The following is a 13238-nucleotide window of genomic DNA, read 5'->3' as shown; positions in this document are numbered from 1 at the left end:
CAATTACCCAGATACAAATAAAAAATACTCATTTGAACATTTGAAGTATTGATTGAAAAATAAACATGAAAGCAAATGGGACAAAATTGGACATTTGCTTTTATTTATAATGGCATTTTATAATACTGAACAATGAACACTGATAGCCCTGTACGTGCGTCATCCTCCTGCAGTGATCTTGTTCAATACTGTAATATAATGTGGATCACCTCCTGTATAATACACTGAATACACAGTTACTTTACCTGCTATTTATCCTGTTCATATGCTGCACTGAACATAATAATGGTCAGAGCCACTTACTGTACATAATAGTGCTGTAGCCTTATACAATATTAATATTCAACTATATAATTTAATAATCAGTATAATTTCTAGTGGATTTAATAAAGGAGGGATGGCATATAGGGATGTAACAATAACCGAAATATTGTGATATCGTATCGTCAAAAGTCTCACAATAATATTCACAATATTAATAGTCACAATATTTCGAATTACAAAATCCTTTGCTTAAATGCACTGTTTTATAGTAGCAATAGCTAATAAACATCAGGAACTACGTATCCCATAATACACATCAGTGCCGACAACATGCAGAAATATGGTTTTACTTGAATTCTTGTGATTATGACGGTAATAAATCACACCAAAATCTTGTCAAGGTATTTTAAAACCAATAAAATGTCCCATCTACGATTATAGCAGCCTCTCCAAAATCGCAATAAACATTGTACTGAGAGATTTGGATATCGTTACATCCCTAATGGAATAATTTGATAGCAGTAAAATACATTTGACTTTTAAAAACAAAAGAATAAACTGCAAGCCTCCAGCGACTTTTTCAAATGGCACTAATCTGTTTTTGTAAATGAACTCTTTGTTCTCTAACACTTATTTATCTTGGTTTTGAGTGTCTATTTCTATTCTTCTCCATCTCTGCTCTGTTCTTCTTATTGTTTGTTTAACCAAGGGCCAAGTTCTGTCATCGTGCCCTCAGGAATGACACTTCACCTTCCGTGTCAAGTGTGAATCTGGTGTATGTGTGAATTATGAGGTGGTGGTCGTGGGCGCACATGACTCAGGGCAGCTGAGTGAATGAATAATGACAACAGTGTAGTGCTTTAAGAGGCTTCAACGACACTGTAAAGCACATTAATAATCTTCATGATTATTTATGTTTTGATTTGTTTTTATTATGATTTTAATGTATTTCTTATTCTGTAAAGCACTTTGAATTACTTGTGCTATACAAATAAACTTGCCTTGCCTTAAAGGTGCACTATGTAAATTCGAAGGTGAGGTGTCCCCTATTTTCTTGTCTCTATGGAGATTGTAACAGGCTGGTTTGTTACTCATAAGTACACTCAGCACCTTCACCCTTCACTAGGATGCTTTAAAACACTGCACTTTGATAGCACACAGCACACACATATTTGCACATATGACAACAAAAAAAAACTACACACAATTGGTTTTAAAAATTATTTATTGTCTTTCCTTTTACCACTTTTTAATCCTGAGGCACAGTAGCACTTTAATTGAAAGCTGCTCATCCCTAGAGGAAAAGTACAATTAGCCAATTACCTTTTTAAATTGAATTAGTGCAATATATGGTACAATATATCTGTTTTTGAAATGTTATAAGTGTTGATGTGTGTGGTAGTGTATTTTATGGTGTTTTAATAAATGGTGTTGCTCTGCTTTTACTTACAAAAGAGTCCCCCCGGCAACGAGCGCCCTCTTTCAAGGTTCTGGACTGGACCAAGTATATTATTTTGTACAGGGTGTATTAGGTTGGGTGTTTTATTGGTTAATTGGTTTTAAAATTTCATTGGTGTGTGGTTTTAGGGTTTTTATGTATATAGTTGGGGTTTTAATAGTTATTTGTTTTTTGGTTTATTTTATGGAGGTTTAGGTCAAGATTTTAAGCTAATGATAATTTTACCATCCCTGTTTTAGCTATAGTTTTATCCAATCAGTGAGACCAGCATAAAAGGCGCCTTGGTATGTAAGTCTGTGCTCTGCTGCTGGAGAGGAACCTGCTGCCTGCCTCCATTTTGCACCCTGCACTTTTTTGCACTTGCACTTTTTCTATTGACTGAAAACAACAACAAAAAAGTAAACTGTGGACTGCTACTTCACGTCTATGTCTGGATTTTTTAACCTTACTCACTGAACCCCAACCCGCTCACAGTCAAACTACGTCACAGAGATGTTATTTTTTTTGCATGGAGTGTTCCACAGTATGGCATCAAACTAGCCTGATTCATCAGCCGGTTTCACTTCGTAGAAACCGTCTGATCTCGCAGCATTAGGATTCATTTGCTCGACAGTAGGCGGGTACTTTTTTCATTTAACAAATCGCTACTATTTGGTCATGATGTATGTATTGCGCCGCTAACGGGGCTAACTGGTATATTAAGCTTTTCCCAAATCCTGTAGGAAGAAGGGCAATAACGTCTTTCCCCTTGTTAAAATTCACCAAACATTCTCTTTATTCCGGCTTTAAATCCTTGATCTCTGTAATAGCTGACAACACAGAATGTGGCTCCTCGCTGATTGGCTGGTACCCGAACTCGCACTTCAGCGTTTTTTGCGAAACAAATAGTGTATTCTGATTCCTGACCTAGTCGCTGGAGAGAAATGAAATTGAGTGGAGGCACTAGGGGGCGCCAGTATTTATTCAATTCCAAGTGTTTTATAGCTTAAAAATACCTTGAAAAACATGAAGTCTTACAATGTGCAGGCTTGCTCCTCCATAGATCTGATTCTTAACTTGTCTCTACTGTATTGTGATAACCAAATTTACTTCCATACTGAAAAATAATCAGCTCCAGATAGTAACATCTCCAAGGAACCAATCAGGTAGCGGACCCTTCACCAGAAAAGTTACACAGTGCATTGTTACTATTGTAGCCACAGCTGCCCTGGGGTAGACTCAGAGAAACTGGGTTGTCAATCTGTGCCATCAGCCTCTCAGACCAACAGCAATCCCTCAGCACACCCCACATTTATAAAGATAAAATAGATAAAAATCCAACCAGCAAATAATCGTGAACTTCTTTCTTTCTCTTCAATCCTTCTAAACCGCCTCATTATTTTCCATCCCTGCAGGACAAACCGAGATAACAGACATGACCAGCGGGGGGCAGTGTTCTCCAAAACCATGGCAGTTCTTTTGACACCTCTATCTCCTCTTTCTTCCTCACATTTGTGCACCTGCCTGGTTTAACGGTGTGAATAATTGCTTCTGACCTGACAAGTGTTCCTCGAATTCCTATACGGTGGTCTTTGCTTTGTCCCCTCTCCCCTGTGGCGTTCATTAGCCGCTGACACTCCCCTGAATGTCACGCTGCGATCAAAATCAGCCAATTAGGGCCCCGAAGATAGATTCATCCTCTGAGCTCCCTTTTACAGCAGACGTTTGGATAAAAGCATACGTCTTTATTGTAGATGGGTGTAATATCGCAGAGTTAAATTGAAGTCATTATGGTGCTTTTCAGGAACAGAGCTGCTTAATATCGAATAATGCGTTCTTGTAATAAATGGTTGTCGGTGTGTAAAAAGTATAATCTACACACATTGGACTATTAGCGTCAAGGGTTGTTAGTTATTATGTCAAATGTGTAGCTTTGTAATCCGAAAAGTCTCACTTACGATTTATGGTTTTAATATAGCTTAGTTTTAGTAGAGGAAACTTTTTCATAACATAAATAATTCAATATTTTTTTGTATTTTATTTTAAAAAAAATATATATTAGTTCATGTTAATGCACTCATCAGGATGCATCTAAGGTTATTCAGGATGACACTGGCTTGTGGTGACCCCTAGTGGCTGCAATTTAATTTTATTTGAAATCATTAAAGATCCTATATTACTCAAAATTGATTCTTGTGAGCTTTAAGTCATGTAAAATATTACCTCCTCAAAATATTCCTGGAGTTGTGTTTTGTTTCATTCACACATGTTTGAGCAATCTGGCATTATTAGTTTGTCTACATCTCCAAAGCTCAAAATGCTCTGGACCACCTTGTGATGTCATGAAGCGGTAGTTTTTAGGTGAACAGGTTCCTTTTACCTTGAATTGAACAGAAATGGGTGATTCCAGATCATTCTGAAGGTGTATGGAGTTTAAAAACACAGTGGAGCACTTCTTGTATTAGTGTATTATAACAGAGATCAGAAAATAGTTCCATATGGGGCCTTTATAATATGGGCGTGACTGAAATATTACGCACTGGATCTTTAAGTTCAGTCTGTTTATGTTTATGTGCATTGTTTCCCAAAGACTTGGAAACCCGCAGGTGGGTCTCAACAAATGTTTTTTTGGGTTGCCTTGTCACGCTCTACATGTAGGTCTGCAATATACAGTTCTACAGACTATTTTTGTTCCAGTATTGCTGGTTCAATTTAATGTTGAAAAGAAATAGAAATAGGCGACTTATGGAAACCTTTTATTGCTGGTTCAGTGACTGCATGTCATTGTTTAAAACTTGAGTAATATGAATTGTTCAGAGAGACACAATAATAGGTCAACAATAAAATATTTTAAAATATAAATAAAATATATTAATGTTGAATAAAGGTCACATCCAACTTTATTTTGTGATTTATGAATAATGTCTGTTGATTTGGGTCGTGAAGGTTTGTGACTTTTAAAATATGGGTCAAAAGTTTGGGAAACACTGGTATAGTGGGTTGAGACTTCGCCCACCAACTGAAGTGATACCTGTTCAAACAAACCAATCTTAACCGTACCAAACAGTTGTCATTTTTTGTGTGTCTCTGGGCAAAACCCTTCATCCATATTGCCAACTAAATTCACAATTTTAGTAGAGGAAAAATATATTTGTATATGTCCACGTTTATCCAGGTTTAGAAACAAGAAGGACACTGGCCGCCTCAAGTCTGGTGACAGCAACTTTTGTAGTTTCTCTGCTTTTTGTCTTAAATTTTTCTGCAAATCCCCTGGCATTGTATCACAATATTTTCAATCTGCTGCATGCATTATAATCTTTGTTTATATTTTTTACATTTGCTTAATAATAAAAAAAAAAAAAAAAGACGGCACTGGCTTGTGGTGCCTTAGTCCCTGCAATTCAATTTTATTCTGGCCCGCTCACTAGTTTTGTTAGAGCAATAAAAATGGTAATTATTAAAGCTGCACTATGTAACATTTTCTGGTGGAGTTTCCGTCACCTGCTTGTCTCCTTAGAGATGCTATTGCTGTGCCTGAAATGTTCCACAGTATAGAATTAAACAGCTCTTTCTCCATGGAGATGAGTTGATGCCACATCTAGGCCTCGCTTATAAATCTGGGAATATGCAAGCTCGCTAATAGAAACTATAAATGTGTTTCAAGGTATATTTGAGCAATACTAAACACCTGTAATTGAATAAATGCTAAATTGACCGCACACTGTGGAACATTACTACTGTAACATCTCTGTGGAAACAAGCAGCTGGACGACCACACCAGAAAAGTTACATAGTGCACCTTTAAAATAAAAATAATCTTCTTATGTCCAATTACCGTATTTTTCAGACTATAAGTCACACTTTTTTTTCAAAGTTTGGTTGCTCCTGCGATGGTGGTTTAGTGTATTAAGAGTTTAACCCCCCAACTGGAGTCTTACCTGTTCAAACCCAATTTTTGTTTGTGTCCCTGGGCAAGACACTTCATCCATATTGCCAACTGATGTCAAATGCCAGGTTTGCCTCTGGAAGGGCATCTGGTTTACAAAAAATCATATAAAATAATCAAATTAAATGTATTTATTTATTTAATTCATTTTTGAAATCATTTTTAGCTTTATGCATTTTAAGACTTTTTATGTATTGTTTTTATGTGTGCTATACTGTCTTTTATTGTATTCATTTTTCTGTGGATTGGACTGGATTGAAAAAAAATCTGTTTTTTGTTAACCTTGAAATCTCTTGGTAGAACTGAACTTGGTAGAAAGAGGTTTGAGCCGACTTTAGTGTATTGAAGGGTACATTATAATAAAAATAAGGTTACCCCAAATCTATACCAAGAAAATAACGTAGATCCCACGGTTCACGAGATTTTTGAATTCATTCTTCAAATCAGCTTGCCTTAAAAATACCACTGACTTTTGACAAATCCCTCACTCATGAATTATGTAATGTGGCACATATTGAATTCCCACTCTGTCTGTAATCTTCATAGTGCTGTCAAAGCTGCCATCTTGATCGAACACAAATCTATGCTCCTATTTTATCCTGTCAACCATCTCTTCGGCCCTCGATGACGCATTGCTTTGTGGGTAACCTTCACAAATTGATCATCCCTTTTGCCACACTTGATTGACTATTACTTATTTCCCGGTGATGGTGCGCCCAAGGGGAATGTATAATTTTCTACCACTTACATCACAATTTGTCACTTAAATGAAAGAAAGTATGTTAAATAAAGATGTGTTGTTGTGTATATTATCTATGTTGTCAATTTCGCATCATTATACCTCCATTTTGTGCTGCAATCAATAAAACACCAAATTGAAAGAGCACTATGTAACACCTGCTTGTCGTCATGGAAATGTTATGCATTTGCTATGTCTGATGTTCCTAGTATGCCATTAAATTTGACCAACTAGCATTTTTGGTAACACTTTATAATAACTACACCTTATTTAGCCTTAATAAAGCATGAACAAAGACTTAATTAATAATGATTCACGCTTAGTAACTACTTAATTAGTACCTGAATTAGCACTTAACTTGCACTTAATTCACCTGTGCTGTAAATAGTTACTCAATCCTTCTTAATTACTCATGAACTAAACATTTGCATGTTTACAAATGCATATTTAAGTACAAATTTGAGCATTTATTAATGATTAGTAAGCTATGAGAGAATGATTTACTAATAATGCAATGCAATGTTAATTGTTATCTGTTAGTTAAGTCTTTCTGAGAGCTTTTCTAAAGTGTTTCTAAAGTGAAGACTAATTATGCGTTATTAAGCATTTGTTAAGATTGGTCAAATTCCAGAGAAACAATAATGCATTACTAGTAAATCATTCTCTCATGCCTTACTAACCATTAATAAATGCTCAAATTTGGACTTAAGTATACATTTACAAATGCACACACAAATAGTTAGTTCATGAGTAATTAAGAAGTATTGAGCAACTATTTACAGCACAGGCATATTAAGTGCAAGTTAAGTGCTAAAGGTAGTAATTAAGTAATTACTAAGCGTGAATCATTATTAATTAAGTTTTTGTTCATGCTTTATTAAGGCTAAATAAGGTGTAGTTATTATAAAGTGTTACCGCATTTTTTTCAATAACATTTCTTTTTAAAGCAACACTACTGTATGTAACATTCTGGAGGTGGCACGTGGACTTTTACGGAGATGCAAGCATGCTCAGAGTAAGGATAAAAAATAAAAACAAGCAAAAGAATAAAAACGAAACAGTCACAAGTCATGCTGCTTTCTAGTCATTTTTGATTAAAAGGTTACATGCTGGGTCTTTAAAGAGGTCACTGGTGCTAGGCTAGTGCATGTCAATGGCCATAGTTACTAAAAACAGTCTTACCCATCCCACAAAGGACCTGAAGCAAAACTATTATAACGCCAGAATGTCTGATGTCGATAGAATAATTTTAGATTTAAAACCAGCCTTGCATTTGAAGAATTTATGTCTGAGCAGCAGCAGTGAGTTGTACTTCTGATAGAAAGTTTGGTAGTGGTGGACTGATATCACCTAGCACCTATCTTACCGGCAATGTAAACTTCCGCTGCTGCTGAGAAAATAGTCCCTCAACATGCAAAGATTCATGCAATGCAAGGTTAGTTTTATTTCAAACATTATTCTATCAACACAGATATTCTGTCATAATAATAGATTTGCTTTAGGTGTTTTGTGGAGTGGGTAAGACAGTTTTTAGTAGCAGGTTAACTATAGCCGTTGACATGTACAAGCCTAGCACCAGCGACCTCTGCAAATACAAGGGCTGGATGGAATATTTTAAAAAGTGTCTCCACACGTCTCCAACACTCTGGCTCACTAGGAAAAGAGGTCCTGTGTCCAAAATTCCAGCTTGTCCCTTTAAGAAAGTGCAACCATGGAGCTCAAGGGCATGTAAGCAGTTGCTGTTTCAGATTAAAAAGCAAATTGGAATTGATTAGTATTTGTGACAAAAATGTTCTTATTTATTTTGTTGAGAGAATAGAATCATTGTTATTATCTATAAAAGTAAAAAAAAAAAAAAAAAAAAAAAAAACCTAAACTAAAAGAGTCTCAAGAGTGTGAGACAGTACTCTGGGCGAATGCAAGACAAAAACTGTTTGGAATCACTGCTTTAAGAAATACCTTGCCAAAACAGCACGATTAGCTGGGTCTCCTCTCCACAGATCTGACCTGTAACCTGCTGGTGGCATCACCATGGAGATAGGTTAAATGTCAAACTGTGGGACATTCCAGGCAAAGCAACATTAGGGCCCGTTTACATGAGAACGCTTGCAGGTAAAAACAACAAAATATTTTATCGGAAGTGCTTTTCGTTTAGATGGTGAGACTTTTTGTGGGACTTAAAAATGCAAAAAGCTGAAACCACCCTCCAGAATGGAAAAGTTGAGGCATCTACATTGCCCAAGATGCAAACTCTGGTCAGATCTGCTCACATTGCGTATGTGTTTACGTCACATACATCACTACCTAGCGTCACTATTTAGACGCCTGGCATGCATACCCAATCAAATTCCACACTTTTGCATCACCGTATGCACACAGATTTCCTCCAGAAAACGCTCGTCTAAACATGGAATGAAAAGTGAAGACGCGACGCCACTTTTGCATCTTCTGTTCAGAACGTCATCATATAAACGTAGCCTTAGAAAAGTTACACTGTGCACCTTTAACATCTGAGGACAATATTTTACCATTCATTAACATTGATTAGATTAGTTGATTTGAAAGGAGACGGTGCAATCGAGCGGGGAATGTAGTTCGCGCAATATTATCTTGTAGCATGCCAAACTTCATTGGAGCTGCGACTATTTATTGCAGTGCACAGAGTCAATAAAAATGTAATGAGCTATTTGTCTACTGAGGAGTAATTCACGCATTTTAGTGACAGGCATTTTCAACGGTGTAATGCAGCAAAAATGCCACAATGGAGTAAGAGGAATATTACTTTGAATAGAATGTTCCACAGTATGCACCTATAACTCCATGAACAGGGTGAGGACCTCTCCAGACCATGTTACCAAGTCATATCTGTGGAGAGGCGATCCAACTCTCATTAAACTCAGTGTACCTGATTTTTACTTAAAAAGTGAAAAACGGGACTAGTTCATTTTAAATCGTTTGCTGTGGTCCAAAGTTATTCCTCATTTAACTTTTTTTTTTTTTTTTTAAACAACAAGCAATTATACTTATTTTGAGCTCAAGAGCTGCTTACACAAGATAAATTTTGCCCAATTACATGGACAAAAAAAAATCAAGTACATGTCTTTTAACAATGCATGTTTTCTGGGAATTTTGAGCAACAAAAATACTGTTAGAAGAAAATGCAAGATAACTATGTTTAAAACCATAGTCTGCAACATTCTTGGCAAATTCTTAATATCTCCTCAGGTGGCTGACCTTCATCCCAAAAAGTTAGTGCAATATGAATAATCTCATTTAATCTTTTTTGAACCATTTCATCATTCTTTGAGCCACTACATCGCCTCCCTAATTATTGCTTCTTATGTCTATTTTTAGCTACAATTATCTCGTTTTTTTTTTCACGCCAAGCTCCAGTGGCACCAATGGAGACGTATCAGTACAGACAGTAGTTAAGTCCGCGGGGATGATTCTCCGTTTGAAGGATATAGATTCAGAGTAAAAGGTTAGTACTGGTGGGAGGGAAGGAAGGACCATTACCTAATTAGGACAATCCCCCTCGGGACCAGCATCCAGAACCATTTATGTCAAACTGTAATTACATACTGTGCATTGTGTCATAGGCTTTGGTCCACAGACTGTATAAATGGACATACAGTAGTTGACCTGCTTGTTGCCACGCTCCTAAACAGGAAGTGAGCATTAGCATGAACTGGTTCCTTTGTGGCTCAAATTCACTTTTATTGAAAAATGTACACTCCTCTTTCTGTAACCGCTACTATCAGACTCATCATTTTGGTCTTAAAAATCAGATTCTTGTCAGGGCAAAAAAACATTTTGACCATCTTGCTGGTTGAAATGCGTTGTCATCCCTTCATGCAAAAAAGGACCTTTAATAAATTCAGTCAGAGTGCCTCAGGTTTGTACCTTGCTCACTTTTACATTTTCCAGTAAGGGCACTTTTCTGTTTAAGACTAGGCCTACTAGTTTAACCCTTGTAGAGCACCTGTGCTGCTATTTTTTATTTATTTATTTTTACTCTTTTATGACCTAGTAAAGCGCTTTACCTCTTTTCTTCATCTGACATACCTAGAGTTGCATTTTGTTTCATGCACATGTTTGTTTAATCCTTTATTATTAGTCTGCATATTAAGTGCAAAATGCTATGTTCCACCTTGTGATGTCATGTAGTGCACTGAAAAAAACAAAAACAACAATATCTAGGTAAGTTAAAAAGACTTAAATTAAGAACATTTTACTTTATTTGAGTAGATTCAGCTTGACAAGTAAAATTATCTACCAATAGAATAAGTGTATTTTTCTTAATTCAAGCAACATTAGATTTAGTTTCTTATTTTAAGTGCAAAAACTTTAAATTTACTCAAATCATGATAAAACTTTCTTAATGGAAGTCATCTTAACTTAACTAAATTTTGGTAGTTTTCTACTTTTTACCTTTTGTTCAGTAGAATTGAGCAGTTCCAGGACTTACATTATCCAACTGATTCTGCTAGTGAAGGGCTATGGAGTTTAAAAACATAGTGGAGCACTTTCTGTATTATCACATGACATCATAAGGGGAGTGTTTTAAGTTTGAGAGAAAAACTCAGCCTGAATGGGTTTGTGTTTGTAGGTTTGCTGCATTGGTTTGTGTGTTAAACCTGTGTGAATGAAACAAAACACAACTCCAGGTCTGTTTGTGATGAGGAAACAACTTTATAACAGATCAGAAAATAGTGTAATGTGGGCGCTTTAAAAAATATTCCTTTTAACCCACTCTACACGCTCCTTGTGTTGTTGTTTTTTTTCTTGCTATTTTGTCCGTAAATCAGTGATTGACAGGTATCTCATTGCTAAGCACCTGTACCCTACCAAACCAGCGGTGAAGACAGGAAAGGGCGAGTACCTTCAGCAATCCTGATTGGCTCTTTGGTTGCAAACCCGGAGTTCCAAATATGGGTCTTGCTTGCAGATAAGCCACTGTAAATTCTTGCCTTGATTGGATTCATTTTTTTGCAACTGAAAACTATGGGTGAGTCTTTAGTCCATTTACATACTTAGGTAACACACAGCAGAAAGCACTGAGCTGCCCTGATTATGATGGTGATTTCCTGTGTAGTGTTTGAAGTAAATAGAGGTAGACAGAATTGTATACGGCCACAGAACATCAAAATCCTATACATGTCCTCCACAGCGGGGGACTATGCGTATTTTCCTGCTTGACTCAGAGTTGACCTCTTCATTGTCATTCGGAAAACGCTTGCCGAGGCGGAATATGGCTTTGATGGAGACGCGGTTGAGAGAAGGGTGTGTGGGGGACATGGAAAAAAAGAACACTTGTGTCAAGGTTTTTATGTCAAGGAGCTATGATGCTATGTAAAAAAAAAACACCTGTATTAGCCAAAAAATAGACTGGAAGAAAACATGTACTTTTTATTGTTATTATTATGGCAGTTTTTATTGCAGAACTCTCCACAAACCTGACTTTGACCTGGAGGAATGGCCTCGTCTTGTTTCCATGGAAATGTTGTTCCTGCTGCTACAATCTTCTAGCCTGATTCATCAGCCGGTTTCACTCCATTTCACTTTGTAGAAACCGTCTGACCTCGCAGTGTTAGAATTTGTTCGCTTGACTATAGGCGGGTACTTTTTATTATTTAACCAATCTCCGTTATTTGGTAGTCACGTATATAATGCGTCACTAACAGGGCTAACTGGTATATTAAACTTTTCAAAAATCCCGTAGGAAGAAGGGCAATAACGTCTTTCCCCTTCATGACATTCACCAAACATTCTCTTTATTCCGCCTTTAAATCCTCCATCTCGGGAATTGTTGACAACATTATGAATATATGACTCTTCGCTGATTGGCTGGTACCCAAACTTGCACTTCTGGGGTTTTTGCGAACCGACTATTGTATTTTGATTCCTGACCTAGTCGCTGGAGAGAAATGAAATTTAAAGGAGAATGTTCTGAAGTATGAGTTTAGCTTTCTGTTTCCATGGAATCATGCAGGCGATGTCTCACCTCCAGAAAGTTACATACTGTGCATTTAACAAAAGAAAAAAAAATCGAATACTCCACTTTAATTTTCTTTCAGTCAATATTTTTTTTATAATTTCTTGATCTACCTAGTTCATACAGTGTATATTATTAAATGGTCAATGCAATTTTTGATCCAGGAGCCCTACTTCAAACAACTCTTCAAGGCTTGAGACTCTCACAGTGTCTTGTCTCAGTATTCATTACCACACCGAAACAAAATAGACCTGGGAATGCAGCCACATTGTGTCCCCTGTTCCTTGATTCCTTAATTGGTATTGCTCATAGTCTCCTCCACAATTGAATGAATTGACCCTGTGCTCCCTAAATCAATGCGTAAAATAGAATTGGGGCGCATTATGGACACTTCAAAGGGACAGTATATGTGCATCTGCAGTTGGTGGAGATGACGCATGAAGCTACTCCTCGGCGTCACTGATCGTACTCCTGCTAGTGACTGATTGGTAACCAAGGAAACGAGATATGTGCTGCTGTGAAACATTTTGCATGGACATTTAATATGGAGACTGTGAGAGCGTGACTTCAAGGTATTAGTGGACTGCTGCTTTCACTCTGGCCTCTGCTTTGTATCATCTCAACTTTAACAGAGACTGAAATGTCTGTTAAAGAAACAATATATTATGCTATTTTTTTATTTGATGATGAATGTTGTTTCCTCATCACAAACATACCTGTAGTGTTTTGTTTAATTCACACATGTTTAACACTCAAACCCTGCATTTTTAGTTCTTCTCTCAATCTTTTTGGTTGTCTGTTCGACCTTGTGATGTCATGTGGTAAAACAGGAAGTGCTCCGTTGTGTTTTGCATGC

This window comes from Boleophthalmus pectinirostris, unplaced genomic scaffold, assembly GCF_026225935.1.
Source record: "Boleophthalmus pectinirostris isolate CB_2022bp ecotype Guang Dong unplaced genomic scaffold, ASM2622593v1 HiC_scaffold_21, whole genome shotgun sequence".
Classification (NCBI taxonomy): Eukaryota; Metazoa; Chordata; class Actinopteri; order Gobiiformes; family Gobiidae; genus Boleophthalmus; species Boleophthalmus pectinirostris.
This window is presented reverse-complemented; position numbering follows the sequence as displayed.